Source organism: Rattus norvegicus, chromosome 19 (assembly GCF_021556685.1).
Source record: "Rattus norvegicus strain SHRSP/BbbUtx chromosome 19, alternate assembly SHRSP_T2T, whole genome shotgun sequence".
Lineage (NCBI taxonomy): Eukaryota > Metazoa > Chordata > Mammalia > Rodentia > Muridae > Rattus > Rattus norvegicus.
Window position 1 is genome coordinate 10,671,058 of NC_141552.1, and position 15,297 is coordinate 10,686,354.

Genomic DNA, 15,297 nt, shown 5'->3' on the forward strand with positions numbered 1-15,297 from the left:
CTCTCTCTCTCTCTCTCTTTCTCTCTCTCTTTTTTCCCCCGGAGCTGGGGACCGAACCTAGGGCCCTGCCCTTGCTAGGCGCTTGCCTGCTGAGCTAAATCCCCACCCCACCCCCCATAAAAGATTTCTAAAGCCCTAGCAGTTTAGTTGTAGCATCAGGCTTGGAGATAGATATTTTGTATGTAGTTCAAAGAACAAGTTGCTTCGGGGAGCCAGCAGGTGCTTACCTCCGGTTAAGCCTCCCATGCCTTGATTGCTATAAATATTAGTTCATTTAAACGGTTACAGAGATCACCAGTAACCTTTTCCTAGGAATCTGTGTTAGTTATGTCAGCATACTCCAAGGCACCAGGGGCATATCTAGAGGAGGATCTACCCTTTGTTTTGATTAGAATATGGCTTACTCTGGCATCTAAGTTTGTCATAACTAATCAAATTAGGGCTAGAGGTGTAGCTCAATAGGAGAGCATTTACCTGACACCCACAAGGCTCTGCGTTACATACGCAGCACTACAAACAAACGGATGATCAAATTGTGTGTTTACAATTTGTGCATTATTGCTGAGCAGTGCTGGTACAAGCCTTTCACCCCTCCAGAGACTGAGGCAGGCTGATCTCTGTGAGTTTGAGACCAGCCTGGTGGTCTACAGAGCAAGTTCCAAGACAACCAAGGCTACACCAAGAAACCCTGTCTTGAAAAACCAAATAAATAAATGTGTGCACATTGTTGCATTTATATGCAACTTCAGTTTAAAAGTATACAGACTTTACAAAGGACAGACAAGTCAGGTATGGTGGCGCACAGAAATCAGGAGCTCTCGGCAGGGTGATCTCAAATCTAGGTCAGATAAGCTACTCCGTGAGACCCTGCCTGCCTCCCCTTAAAGGGCAAATGTTTGTGAAGCTTCTCAGACCTACCTGGTAGGGCCTGATATGATCAACTGGGTACACATTCAAAGGCCCCACTCAAGCTGACAACAAGTACAGGGTTTATTTTTAGGTGATGGTGGTGGTGGTGGTGGTGGTGGTGATGATGATGATGATAGTGGTGATGATGATGATGATGATGATGATGATGATGATGATGATGATGATGATAGCCATGTTAATGTCAGTGAGACTGAATGGAAAAAAGTCTTAGGGCAGCTTAACAAAGACCCTCTTGGAAGTGTGAGCATTTGGGGAATTGGGGATAGTTGGGAACAAAGCCATTACAGAGAGGGAGAGACTTGAGGCTGGATCTTCCTACTGTCAATGGAAGAATAGATACAGACCTGCAGTCAGGTGGAATAACACACGGAGGGAGGGGAGACCCTGCAAAACCAAAGCAGGAGGAACAAGGGCTTAGACAGTGAAGACTGCCTTTGCATATAAACTGTAAAGACAGCTGCCACACACAAGGCACGCACTAGGGTTGGTACCATAGCGACACCTCGGGGAATGTGCACGACCTCATCTTCAATTGACCAGCGCTGACTTAGAGAGGATGGGATCACCCTTTCCACCCTACAGCTAGGCAAACCAAGCACTGAGAATGCTAGCGGCTCTGTTAGTCTTGGTATTTAACTAGGCCTGAGTTGTGATTGACCTATATCTTGGCAACTGTATTTGCCTATGTAACCCATACCACTCCCATAACACAGAGCATTCCAATGTCGCCCACACTCCTCAGCGTCCCTTCCTAGTCAACCTCCTGGCTCCTGTCACTCCTCTCTGCCATCACTGGTTGGTTTCTGTGCCCCTCAGAGATAGGAGTTCAAGTGGACCAAGGGAAGAAAGTCATGGAGCTGATGAGAAGTCCATGGTTTTAGATGGTATCTGCAAATGAAAGGGCTGTGGCCGGTTAGAACTCGATCGTGCTGAGACGTAAAACAATTTCCATTCTGAACGTGGCACGGAAAGCGAGAAGGAACCTGGGCTGACTCGTGCACAGTCATGTCTGAGGGTCAGAAGAGGTCTTCACAGACCCGGAGCTGGGGAAGAGACAGAGCATGCCCACGTTTTGCTTCAAACCCTCCGGTGTCACGGGCCTGGTAGAACTTCTGCATTTCATTTTTGGAACTCTTGTTTTTATTTGGTTTCTAGAAATCCCCTAAATAAAGCACCAAGAGCTTTGCCTTTTATAGTCATTTCTGAGGTCAGCAGAACCACATCCAAAAGTATCTTTGTCGCCAGGAAGAGGCGACATGTTCCCTGTGTCATGTTCCCCATTCTTGAAATCTGTCTTCCTGAAGCCCATGATAACCACGGTAACCAGAGCAACTCTCTTGCCTTACCAGAAGCTGCTCTGGAGTCAGATCCCCCTCCTAACTGTCCCCAGTGCTTTTCCACTTGAGAGAGGGGAAGGATGGCTTGGTAGTTAAGGGCCCTTGCCGCTCAGTCCTGAGCACCAGAGTTCAGATCCTGGGGCCCATATGCAGTAGCACACAAATGCCTCTTCTTGCCTCCATGGGTACCCGTGCACCACCACACATGCCGGCACTCATCGTCGTCATTGTCGTCGTCATCATCATCATCACGATGTCATTTTTAAAGGAGGAGAGGACTTATGGGACTCATTTCCCTGTTGACCTCTGTCCTACACACACACACACACACACACACACACACACACACACACCTAAAAGAATACACACACATCCTAAGCCCCCTACTCCCAAAAAACCCCTCTCCTCTAACATTGTTTAAAAATGTACCCAGATTTCACTGTAAGTCAAACATAATATGATCCTCTGAGCTAGCAATTTTACTCTTAGGGTTACATCAAAACAAGAAACTAACAACAGCAAAAAAACAAGAACTGAAAACAGTTTAAGAAGAGAAAAAGGAAACAATTTGCTTATGAATGTTCACTACAGCATGATTTACAGCAGCTCCCAAAGCTAAAACAACCCGGGTAGATGTCAACTGAAGAATGGGTAAACCGTGGAGGGGCCGCACAAGGGAATCCTACCCAGCCTTCAAGAGGTGTCAAGTGCGAACCCCTGGTGATGTGGCAACCCTCGGAAACAGTGGACTAAGAGAAAGAAACAAAACACAGAAGGGTACAAGTTCCACCTACTGATAGGAAATATTCAGAATAGGCAAATCCATAGAGACAGAGCAGATTAGTGGTTGCCAGGGAGTGGGTAGGGAGTGAATGCCTTACCCATCCAGAACTTCTTTTAAAGGGTGATGAAACCATTGGTGCTCCAGAGCTCTCGCACATGGGCAAGGTGCTGGGTCCACTGGGACACGGTGGAAACGTGGTATTGTTGTTGTTCTGTTCGATCTGAGTTCCCAGCCATTGCAGTGGAGAGAGGACAAAATAGCAACTGCCACATAGCAAATGCTTATAGATCCCCCTCTTCTCCCCGCAGGGCAGGGGGCTCGGCTGTAGTGGAGCAGTGGGGAGGGCCATCTGATCAGACTGCCCGTCTCTCAGAGCAGCAGCTGACACGGCTCAGCCCGCAGGGATGTCCAGATCCAGACTTCTGGTTCTCCCTGGCTGCTCCAGTTTGTTTGCTTTGGCTTCCGGATGTGTATAAGAGTCACGTGGACACCAGCCAGCATCCAGGGAGCAGTCACAGCTGAACACCAGCTCCAGGTAACCGAGGAAGTTAACCTTTCACCCCGGAGCAGCCTCCCCCACAAACCTCTCGACTAAAAATGCCACTGGGCATTTTACTTTGAAGGGACAGAAACCAAGTTGGACAGTGGTGGTGCAGGCCTTTAATGCCAGCACTCAGGAGGCAGAAACAGGGGGATCTCTGTGAGTTCAAAGCCAGCCTGGTCTACTGAGTGGGTTCTGGGACAGCCAGGGCTACACAGAGAAACCCTGTCTCTGAAAAACAAAATAACACCACACCACACACACACACACACACACACACACACACACACACACCACACACATACACACACCACACACACACACACACCACACACACACATACACACACACACACATACACACACCACACATACACACACACCACACACACACGCACCACACACACACATACACACACCACACACACACATACACACATACACACACCATACACACCACACACACACCACACATACACACACACACCACACACACACACCACACACACACACACACACACACACACACACACACACACACACACACACACACAGAAGTGGGGGGAGAAAAGACATCAAGAGCTGTGTATTTGAAATGCTTACTGACTGGTTTCTTTCTCCCCCACCCATCTCTATCCCATTTCTGGCTGGGGCTGGAGTCCAGTGATAGAGCACGTGCTTAGCGTCTGTGGTGCCAGAACCTCAAACAAACAAGGAAGCCACACGATCTTACCTTCCTGAAACCAGTTTCGCACTAGACCCAGCGCCTCGGCGAGGACTAGAGACACAGAAAGAGCTCGAAGGCCATTCTTGTTAAAATGGTAGGACCTCGGGGTTGGGGATTTAGCTCAGTGGTAGAGTGCTTGCCTAACAAGCACAAGGCCCTGGGTTCGGTCCCCAGCTCCGAAAAAAAGAAAAAAGAAAAAAAAAATGGTAGGACCTTCCAGAATGTCTCCAGTGTCTCCCTCTCGAATTTCCTGCTCAATCTTAGACTCTTCCCTCCTGTCTATCCAGCCCACGCAAATGCCTCTGCCTGCTACTCCATCTCTTTCTTTCTTTCTTTCTTTCTTTCTTTCTTTCTTTCTTTCTTTCTTTCTTTCTTTCTTTCTTTCTTTTTCTTTTTTCGGAGCTGGGGACCGAACCCAGGGCCTTGCGCTTGCTAGGCAAGTGCTCTACCGCTGCGCTAAATCCCCAACCCCACTCCATGTCTTTCATTGCTGATCTGCTCAGGGCAGGATTTTTTTCTTCTTAGGACCAGGGTAGCTAGTCAGTCTATAGGAATCAACCCTGGGTCTGGGTCTTTGTGAACAGGCCCAGATCCCTTCCTGTCCCTTGGTGTATGGTTTGGGTTGTAAATGCCTCAAAAGACACTTGGCTGTAACCTACTGTGCTATTGATGGGTGGTGCAACCCCAGGATGTGGGGCCTGGTGGGAGGAAGTGGGGTCAGTGGAGGTGTGACCCTCAGTGAGTCTTCCCTGCTTCCCCGCTTTGCTGTACTCAACACTCTCCACCATGTTCTATTTCACCAGAGGCCCAGAAGCAGTGCAACCAAGTGACTACGGACTGGGACCTCTAAAACCGAGAGTGAAAACAGACCTTTCCTTTTTATAAGTTCACCGTCTCAGGGATTCTGTCACAGTGATGAAAGCTGACTAATACATCTGAGCTATTACCCCAAACCTCTCAACCTTAACCAATGCTTTCCTCCAAGAAAAGACCCTTGAGCATTCCCCACTGAGGAGGCTACACACACACACACACACACACACACACACACACACACACACACACACGCACGCACACAGACACGCGCCGCACACACAACCTGACTCCCTCTTGCTGCCTCTCAGCTGATGCTGTGTCTCTTTTCCTGAAGGTTTCTTCAGGAATGGCCTATTGATGTTCAGAACTGTTTTCTAGGTGCCCGTCTTGTCACTTGCTCCCACAATGCACTGCTCTGTTGACCTTCATTTTGTTGACATCTATTCCCACTCCTTCGAGTGTAATCCACTCATTCTTTATTCATTCACTGCACAGATGTTTATTGAATGCCTACCTGAGATGAAATGAAAGTGTGGAGAGAAAAGAAAAACAGAAGACGTGGATACAACTTTATACTCAAGTAAGCCAGCAATGGAGAGACCTGGGAAGCTGAAGTAGAAACTCAAAGGAGTTTCACCCTTTACAGGAAGTGTCTCATTGCGCTGTCTTAGGGAGCATATTAGTCAGGATGGTGGCAGGCTCTGCTGCAGTAAGAAATGGCCCACCAAGTGTTTGTGGTCTGCAAAGCATGTATTTCTTTTTTCCAAATATTTTTATGTTGGTCAGGCAGCTCTTCAGGCCCCTTCAGGTTCCATGATCAAAGATGAGAGATCTTGTAAGTCTAACTTTAATGAGTGAGCAGCTTCCTGGTCACTGATAAAGTGGGAGAGCTGTTCTCTCCACTTCTAATACTGCGGCCCAGCAGTTGTGTGCTTTCTCTCAAAGTCTATTAACTGAGTAGGCCGGCTCTACCCAACTGCAAGGGGGCTGGGACAGTCTGGGGGAACAAGAGGATAGACATTAAGTTCAGTTCTCCATTCAAGACTGGAGATGAGTAGAAGAGGCCAGATGCTGCTGATAAGTCAGAAGGGAGAGATTCAAAAGGCGAGGGAGCCTCAGGGGAGAGAGGGGGCTCAATTCATGGAGAGAGAGGAATAGCAAGCCCAAAATGTGGCTCTGGGAAAGGCAGAGGTGAAGTGTGTGGTTCAAAGTCACAAATCAGCCAGGGCAGTCTTGAGGGACCTACCCCTGGCAGGGCTCCTAAATGCAGAGAGAATCTGTTGTGTATTGTATGGATGCATCACCTGTCTGTTTAAAAACCTATGCCTATTGGAAAGGGTAGAACAGACGGTGGGGCACCCAGAAGGCAGAGAGGATTCTGGGATAGAGCAGGTGTGGGAGACTCACCCAGGAAGAGGAGACAGAGGGATGGGCCCTGAGCACAGGCACCCAGCCACGTGGCAGAAAGTAGCTCAGAATAGATGGGGTATATTAAGTTATGACCTAGTCAGAGAAGAGCTTAGCTACATAGCCAAGGTGTTTTTAAAATCTGATTTTTGATTCTGAGTCTTACTTCAGGAAGCACAGGGCTGGGAGGAAGAACTAGACGTAGCTTCTACACCTGAATACCACATAAGGAGGTAATGTGAAGACCAGAGTGACTGCTCCAGCCACACAGCCGGCAAAGCAGGGATGGAAGGACAGGGGCTTCATTCCTCAGTCCTCTCCCCGCCTGCCATGTCACCAAACCGTCCTCTGTAGGGAGCAGCAGTGTTGCTGTGGCTTCAGCCAGGCAGCTGTGGTGTGAGTCCCCCCAGTCCTTCAGCTCCTCCTTCTTTGGAGCCCCCTGAACTACCCGCTTCCCTGACCACCAGCAGCGCTCTTTGTTTGTTTTTAATTTAATTTTTAAAATGCATTAACTGTTTTAAATTTTAAAATATGTAGCTGGGCGGTGGTGTTACAGGCCTTTAATGCCAGTGCCTGGAAGGCAGAGGCAGGAAAATCTCTGAGTTTGAAGTCAGCCTGGTCTACAGGAGAATTCTCAGATAGTCAGGCATAAACAGGAACCCTGTCTTGAAAAAATATTCGATCTGTATGAGTGTGTGTGTGTGTGTGTGTGTGTGTGTATGTTTGTATGTGTATGTGTGTGTATGTTTGTGTGTGTATGTTTGTGTGTGTGTTTGTGTGTGTATGTTTGTGTGTGTGTATGTTTGTGTGTGCATGTGTGTATATGTTTGTGTGTGTATGTTTGTGTGTGTATGTTTATGTGTGTATGTGTATGTATGTTTGTTTGTGTGTGTATGCTTGTGTGTATGTTTGTGTGTGTTTATCTGTGTGTATGTTGGTGTGTGCATATGCGTGTGTGTGTATGTTTGTGTGTGTGTGTGTGTGTGTGTGTATCTGTGTGTGTGTGTGTGTATATCATGTGCATGCCTGGTTTGTCAGATCTCCTGAAAGTGGAGTTAGAAGCAGTTGTGAGCCACCATATGTGGGTGCTAGGCACTCGACCAGAGTCCTTTGGAAGAGCAGCAAGTGCTCTTAACCATGGAGGTAACTCTCCAGCTCTTCTAATATTCTTTGGAAAGCTCCATCAATGGCTGCCTCCCCTTCCTCCTGCCTGCTAAATGGAGCTTTCCCCAGCTCTGGCATCTGCTCCCTGTTCCTCGTTCATATTCTCTCTCTCTCTCTCTCTCTCTCTCTCTCTCTCTCTCTCTCTCTCTCTAATCTAAAACGTGGCTATGCTTTCTGTATCCTGATCACGAGTGTATCTCTCAGGTCTGTTTCTGCTCATGGCTTCCAAGAGCTTCCAGCCAGTGGTGAAATGCCCAAGCTCTTCCACAGCTCCTGGGTCACAGTTCTGATGGATTATGTGTTTGTGCTAAAATACCCAGGAGGGTTTATCTTGACCATCCACTTGATGTGATTAAGAATTACCTAAGAGAGGGTAGGTAGGTCTGCGATGATGTTTCCAGAGAAGACTCACTTGAGATGTGTGGAAAATCCTTCCTTCCCTGGGTAGGATAGGCTCCCGGACTGACTAGGAGGAACAGATAGGCTCCCGGACTGACTAGGAGGAACAAAGCAAGCTGAGCTCCACGTCCTGTTTCCTGACAAGCTGCCTCCCGCTCTGAGAGCACACCTCCTGATCACACGGCCTAGCCAGTCAAACGGAGAGCCAACATTCTTCCTTAGTTGCTTTTTTCTGATATTTTGTTACATCACTGAGAAAAGTAACCAATATCACAGTACAGCCAAATCTGTTCATTCTCTTTCCATAAGTCTATTCCCTATGTTGGGGTCCAGGAGTCCCCTCACAAACCACAAGAACGCAAATCTCAGACAGGGATAGTTCATTGAGCATACACCCCAGGACTGATCGATCAGGGCCAGGCTCCAGGTTTGGGGACTGACTGAACTGTGACCCTGAGTTAAGGCATTATGACTTTTTTTAAAGCCTGAGACCTACAAATACCTGTGCCAAGTTATTCCACCAACTAGGGCCAGATGATTTCCTTAGGAACGTCTTTGTTGTACATTTATTCTGTCCCCATTGGTTGGGGTATTCAACTGCGGCAGGGGACTCGTCTTGCCTAACGCTCATGTCTTAACTTGTCTACGAGGATGGGACTTGTCTTGTAACATTCATGTCTTAACTTGCCAACCAGGACGTCAGTTGCCCAAGTACATGCTTCCTTCTGCCAAGTAGGATATCAAATCCTGGGGAGGTCTTGGGAACTTAAATTTTAATCCATTACTAATCAAAAATAGAAGTCTTATTCCAAACAGTGTCTTACATTGGTGCACGTCTCTCTTATGTTGGGTCCATCCCAGGAACAGCTTATAAAAGAAAATACCACAGAAGCTTATACGCAGGTGCAGGAAGTGCTGCCGGGTGGTTGGTTCGGGTCCAAGCCTATTGTGGGTAACTATATAAAGCAGTTCTACTGACTTCCATTGTGATCGGTTTCCAAGGGCACAGAGTGTGGCAGAATATGCAATCAACTTGGCATTAGAAAGTTTCCTAGTGACAGCAGAAACACAAGGAAGTTTCTTTATAATGGCGTCCTATGACAGTTACCTAGGCCGTAACACCCTGACCCCATGGTCTCAATGTCCTTCATTCTTAGAACTGCCCCAACTCAGTATCGGGGACCCTGTCTACTCATGCATGCATCCAGGCAATCCCTACTTCCATTTCTTCCTACCGTGCTCTGCACCCTTCCTCTTTTCCCTTCTATCCGTCTTGCTTAGAATGTTGAGCTCTGGGGTTCCATTCTGCTTCCCACTGAATCCTCCTGGTTTCCCTTCCCACCCTCACCATCTGGCTAACACTTCCTGAAGCTTGGCTTATCCCTTCCCACCTTCAGTACTGAGCTCCTCTGGCTTATCTGGAAGCTCACCCTCACCACCTTGTGTAGTTTAAGACAGGGTCTTCTACATGTCGCAGGCTGACCTCGAACTCACAAACTTGTCTCAGCCTCTCCTGGGATTACAGACATGCCTCCCCATGCCAATTGCCTGCCAGCATTATACCTGGGGTCTGCATGCGGTGGCCCTGCCATTCTTACTGGCCTGGGTGCATACTCTAGGAAAACTGGTTGGTTCTGGTTTTCCCAGCATATCTAGAGTTGCTTTTAGGCTGGTCCTTGCTCGTGCTCTTCCTCCTGATAGCATGTTTCTCCCATCCCAGCTCCTGCTTCTCCATTTTTCCTTCTATTGAATCCTAATCATCCGTTGAATTTAATAATTAATAAATTCCAGCAGCAGGTTTGCTACTCACCTCAATGCTTTACATTTTGGAAAGACACACACACACACACAGACACACACACACACACCACACACACACACTCATACACACATACACACACATACACACATACACACACCACACACACACTCACACATACATGCACACACACCACACACACACACATACATACACAAACACACAGACACATACACACACATATATACACACACACACTCACACATACACACACACCACACACATACACACACTCACACACATACACATATACACACACAGTCACACACACACTCACACATACACACACACCACACACATACACACACTCACACACATACACATATACACACACAGTCACACATACACATATACACACACAGTCACACATACACATACACACACACTCACACATACACACACACACCACACACATACACATATACACACAGTCACACATACACATACACACACACCACATACACACACACATACACATACACACACTCACACACACATACACATATACACACACTCACACATACACACATACACACATACACAAACACACACAGACACACACACATACACATACACACACATCACACACTCACACACACATACACATACACACACATCACACACTCACACACACACACCACACACACACACTCACACACACATACATATACACATACACACACACCACACATACATCACACACATACACACTCACACATACACATACATACACACATACGTACATACACACACACACTCACACATACACACACCATACAGACACACACCCCACACACACACATACAGACACACACTCACACATACACATACATACACACATACGTACATACACACACACACTCACACATACACACACCATACAGACACACACCCCACACACACACATACAGACACACACTCACACATACACATACATACACACATACACACACACACCACACACACACACACACACACACACACACACACAGCCTTTATATTTTAATATGCCTTAAGCAGCACAATAGCTGTGCCACTGTCTAACCTTCACAAGGTTAATCCACCTCCTGCCAATAATCCCAAGTTATTACTTACTAAACTCTACATTCTATCTCGACTACCCTGGACCCAGTTGGGCAGCCCTCTTGGGCCACACTTCCCCGACTCCTTCTCTTGGCCTCTCTGTCCAGCACTCTTCTCAGACATGGCTGATCTCCTCTCCTCCACACTCTCCTCTTTCCTCACCACCACCCCCATCCCAAGTCCAGGAACTGTCCTGCCTCAATCTGCCCTTCCCAGCCATTGACTCCTGGCACCTTTATTTACCAATCAGAGCCAACTGGGGGTGGGTTCCCAGAAGCGACCTGCAAACACTTATGTAAGCAGTTTTGGGGACCCAAATTAACATTAGAATACAAGTAACCTTAGGCCAAACCCACTACACCCATCTTCCAAGGTTCTTTTTGGGGAGGGCCAATTCTCCTGCCTCAGCCTCCCAAGAGTTGAGGTTGCAGAATGGCTCTGTGAGATCCGAAGTTACATTTTAAGTTGTAATCATTGTGCCTAAGAGAGCCATAAACAAAAATGTCTGTAATTTATAAGCCTCTTGCCCAAGCACAGATATTTCCTGAAAAGCTGGAGGCTAATGTTTGTGGAAAATTTTAGTTGCATGTTTTCACTTCTCTAAACAAATGTTTAACCCAACTGTACCCATCGTGTGCTTGATCACAGGTAGTTAAAAGATGTGTAGGCAAGAAATAAGTCAGGATATATACTTGCCCAATTGGACCTGATGGGAAATATGGTAGCCTTATAGCCATGCCTTTATAGGTCTCTGCTAAATGTCATTGGTACCCATTTTCTGGGAACCCTAGGATGATCCTGGCAGAATGTATTATAGTGGCCAGTGTTAGCATTCTGTCTAGGCTCCACCCCACAGTTACCTGGCAACAGCCAGGTATGTATAAGAGGGGCTGCTTTCCCCCTCCTCTCTCTCTTGCCTTCTTGTTCTCACTGTCCTCTCCCCCTCCCCATCTCTCTCCACTTGCTCATGGCTGGCCTCTACTCCTCTACTCTTACACACACTCTCTCTCTCTTTCTCTCTCTCTCTCTCTCCCTCAGGGGGAAGGGATGTCTCAGCATGGGCCCTGCAGAGGCACCCCCTTCCCCCACACCTAACTACACATCCACCAAACCTATTCCTTTTCTCCATAACGTTTTATAAAACACAGCAGTCAGTATTTAATTAAAGCTTGCCTCAAATTTGGGTCAAATTTAGTGGTAGTGGTCTCATTCTTGATCGGTTCAACACCACCACACAAGCTCTCCAAGCCTCTTTCCAGTGCCATATTCTCCACAGGGACTTGTCTGACTTTGTTACCAAGTGTTCTCATATCGTTTGCTACGGAAACGTTTTTCTTTGTAACTCACAGAACCACTTGCTTTTGCCACTAGCCACCGTCTCCTGTGTACCCAGAGGACTTCCGTTTGTGGGCCTCCCAGCCAATGGCTCTCACGTCTTCAGAAAGTGAACTGCTCCTGTGTGTTTAAGGAAGCAGGTGCCTTCCGAGGCACGTGTGTCTTCAGTTACAAGATTAAATTTCTCACAAACTGGCTTATTACCAATCCAGACAGTGGCTGGACTTTTTGTTCTGTAAACATTCTTGAAGCCTTGATGCTGACGCCATGACCTGTGTGAGGCCAGTCAGGCTGCTTGACTGCTTTAGGGGCTTCCCAGCCTGGTGGTTCCTCTGGAATATTCCATCAGGTCTCATTTCTATGAAACCCACCTCACCCTGACCACACCGGAGAGGCCAGGCAAGTACTTAAGGGGGAATTCAGTTCAGAGTGAGCTGAATGAGACCCAAAGCATCAAGAGAGCTACAGGGCAGAGAGTGGACTGCACTCAATTACTTCAAAGCCACAAGACATCTATCTGGGAGCCGAAGGTACAGGTAATTCTGGAGGCTGAAAGGCCAAGGGGGAAATGAGAGCTACTTACTGGAGCAGCGCCCTCAGGGGAGCGAAGTGAAACCTTCTTCAACAGTGGCTAAAGCTGGCATCACCTCTGTGCCCTACCTCCCGTGGGAGCATCAGAACAAAAGCACTGTCAGAAACAATACCTGCTGGCTGTGAAACACAGTAAAGTGGAGCCTGGGGGATGGCTCAGGGGTTAAGAATATGTATCGCTCTTCCAGAGGACCCAAGTTTGGTTCCCAGCAATCACACCAGGCAGTTAGTTCCAGCTCCAGGGGATTCCTCACCTCTAGTCTCTGATGACGTCTGCCCTCCTATGTACATACCCATACTCGCGAGCGCGCGCGCGCACACACACACAAATTCAAAGTAAACATTAAAATTGTTTTTTGATGTAACAATGTGAAACATTTTGTTACCCAAAGACAGAAAGAACTCCGTAGCTGTCACTGGGCCTCTCTGCCCCTGCTGCTGCTGCCTAATGGGGGAATGGAATGCCTTAGAGACCGGACCTAAAGCTCCTACAGTTTTAGGAAGGGGTGGGCACAGAGAGGAAGTGGGGACTGGAGAAGGTCTATTCTGGCCCCACCTGCCCATCCATGTTATTTAAACTGTTTGATCAGCCTTGATGGGTCAAACCACATTCACTGGCTGGTAAACTGCCCAGTCCTCTCATTTTGTAAACAGAGGCTGGGAGTGCATCTGAAGTCACACCATGGAGAGTATCAGAAACTCAGATTTAAGTTTTCTTTCTTTTTCTTTTTCTTTTTTTCTTTTTTTCTTTTTTTTTTTGGAACTGGGGACCGAACCCAGGGCCTTGCGTTTGCTAGGCAAGTGCTCTACCACTGAGCTAAATCCCCAACCCCTTCTTTTTCTTTTTCAAGTTTAAATATATAAGTACACTGTAGCTGTCTTCATGCACACCAGAAGAGGACATCAGATCCCATTACAGATGGTTGTGAGCCATTACGTGGTTGCTGGGATTTGAACTCAGGACCTCTGGAAGAGCAGTCGGTGCTCTTAACCACCGAGCCATCTCTCAAGTCCCGAGATTTAAGTTTTCAAGCGGCCACATAATAGGTATTTGTACTCAGCCTCCCTTTTGGTTGAGGCAAGATCCCAAAAGCTGTCAGTCAGGGGGCTGAGGAGAATGTGCTCCCTGTGGACTGACTACAAATGTAGTTAAGAGGAGCAAAGGGGAAAAAACAGCTGCAAATATTCCTAAGCAAAGTGACCTCAGGGACCAAGAGAAAAGTCCCATCCAGGGGAGAAGAAAACAAAACAAAGCAACAAACCCAAAAAGCAAAACAATGAAACAACAGCTAATTTTTTTCAAATCACTTCTCATAGTTGAAAAATGTTGAGTTCCTAAACAAGTAAGTTCTTCATCCTGCTTTTAGGCCTTAAGTTTAATTTAAAAAAAAATTTTTTTTTGTTTTTTTTAATGTGGGAGGTGTCAAGAGAGGGTGACCCCACACTTGTAATCCCAGCATTCAGGAAGGTCGTAGAACAAAAGTGCTAAGCCCAGCCTAGTCTGTGAGTAAAACCTTCTAAATCAATTAATATTTTTATATTTTTTCTCTTTAAAAATAGGACTTTTATTATTGTCGAACATTGTCTTCACTAGGGTTTATATCGCTGTGATATAAACACCATGACCAAAAAGCAAGTTGAGGAGGAGAAGACTTATTTGGCTTCCACTTCCATGTCATTGAGGGAAGTCAGGACAGGAACACAAACAGGGCAGGAACCAGGAGGCAGGATCTGACGCAGAGGCCATGGCGGGCGCTGCTTACTGGCTTGCTCAGCCTGCTTTTTGTAGAACCCACGACCACCATCGCAAGGATGGCACCACCCACAATGGACTGAGCCCTCTCCCATCTGTTATTAAGAAAACCCCCTTCAGCTGGATCTTATGATGCCATTTTCTCAATTAAGGTCTCCCTCCTTTCAGATGACTAGCTTATGTCAAGTTGAGAATGAAACTAGCCAGCACAAATGTATTTAACATTTAAAAAAAAATCTAAATATCCAAAGCCAAAACATTCTGTAATCTCAAGCCAAGGACTCCTTGGTGTCTGAAGGAGGACACCATTTGCCAGGAAATTGTTATCATGTACTTCCAGAAAAGTCAACACTGCCTAGAGGAGGCAAGAGTTTCTATAGAGCTGGGAATTGGGTGCAAGGTCCTGAGATAGCAGAGCTAAGCTCTGCCAGATCCCTATCTTGCTCAGCAAGCCCTGGTGTACCTTGAAAGCAGAGAGGGCTTGGTAAGAGCCTTCAGGCTTGAAGCCCTGGCGTTTGGGTGGGAAGACATCAAGAAGGGCATAGCTTTTGTGACCGGATGACCTTGAGTGACCTTGGAAGGAAATGACAAAACCCAAGAACGCCCTACCTT

The 15,297-nt window shown here is 47.0% G+C and overlaps 1 long non-coding RNA gene across 6 annotated transcripts in view; it reads left to right on the top strand.

Moving 5' to 3' along the window:
• LOC102553339 (uncharacterized) overlaps positions 1–13,297 on the top strand; it is a 19,783-nt gene extending 6,486 nt beyond the window's left edge. For 3 of the 6 annotated variants that reach the window (XR_015643734.1, XR_015643737.1, XR_015643736.1), the window contains 4 exons: positions 3,360–3,586; positions 4,251–4,412; positions 5,630–5,714; positions 12,378–13,297. This is a non-coding gene — a long non-coding RNA (uncharacterized LOC102553339). Of the gene's footprint in view, positions 1–3,359; positions 3,587–4,250; positions 4,413–5,629; positions 8,922–12,377 lie in introns of those variants that run through there. The other 3 variants (XR_015643738.1, XR_015643739.1, XR_015643735.1) reach the window with 3 other exon arrangements.
• The last annotated feature ends 2,000 nt before the right edge of the window (positions 13,298–15,297 follow it).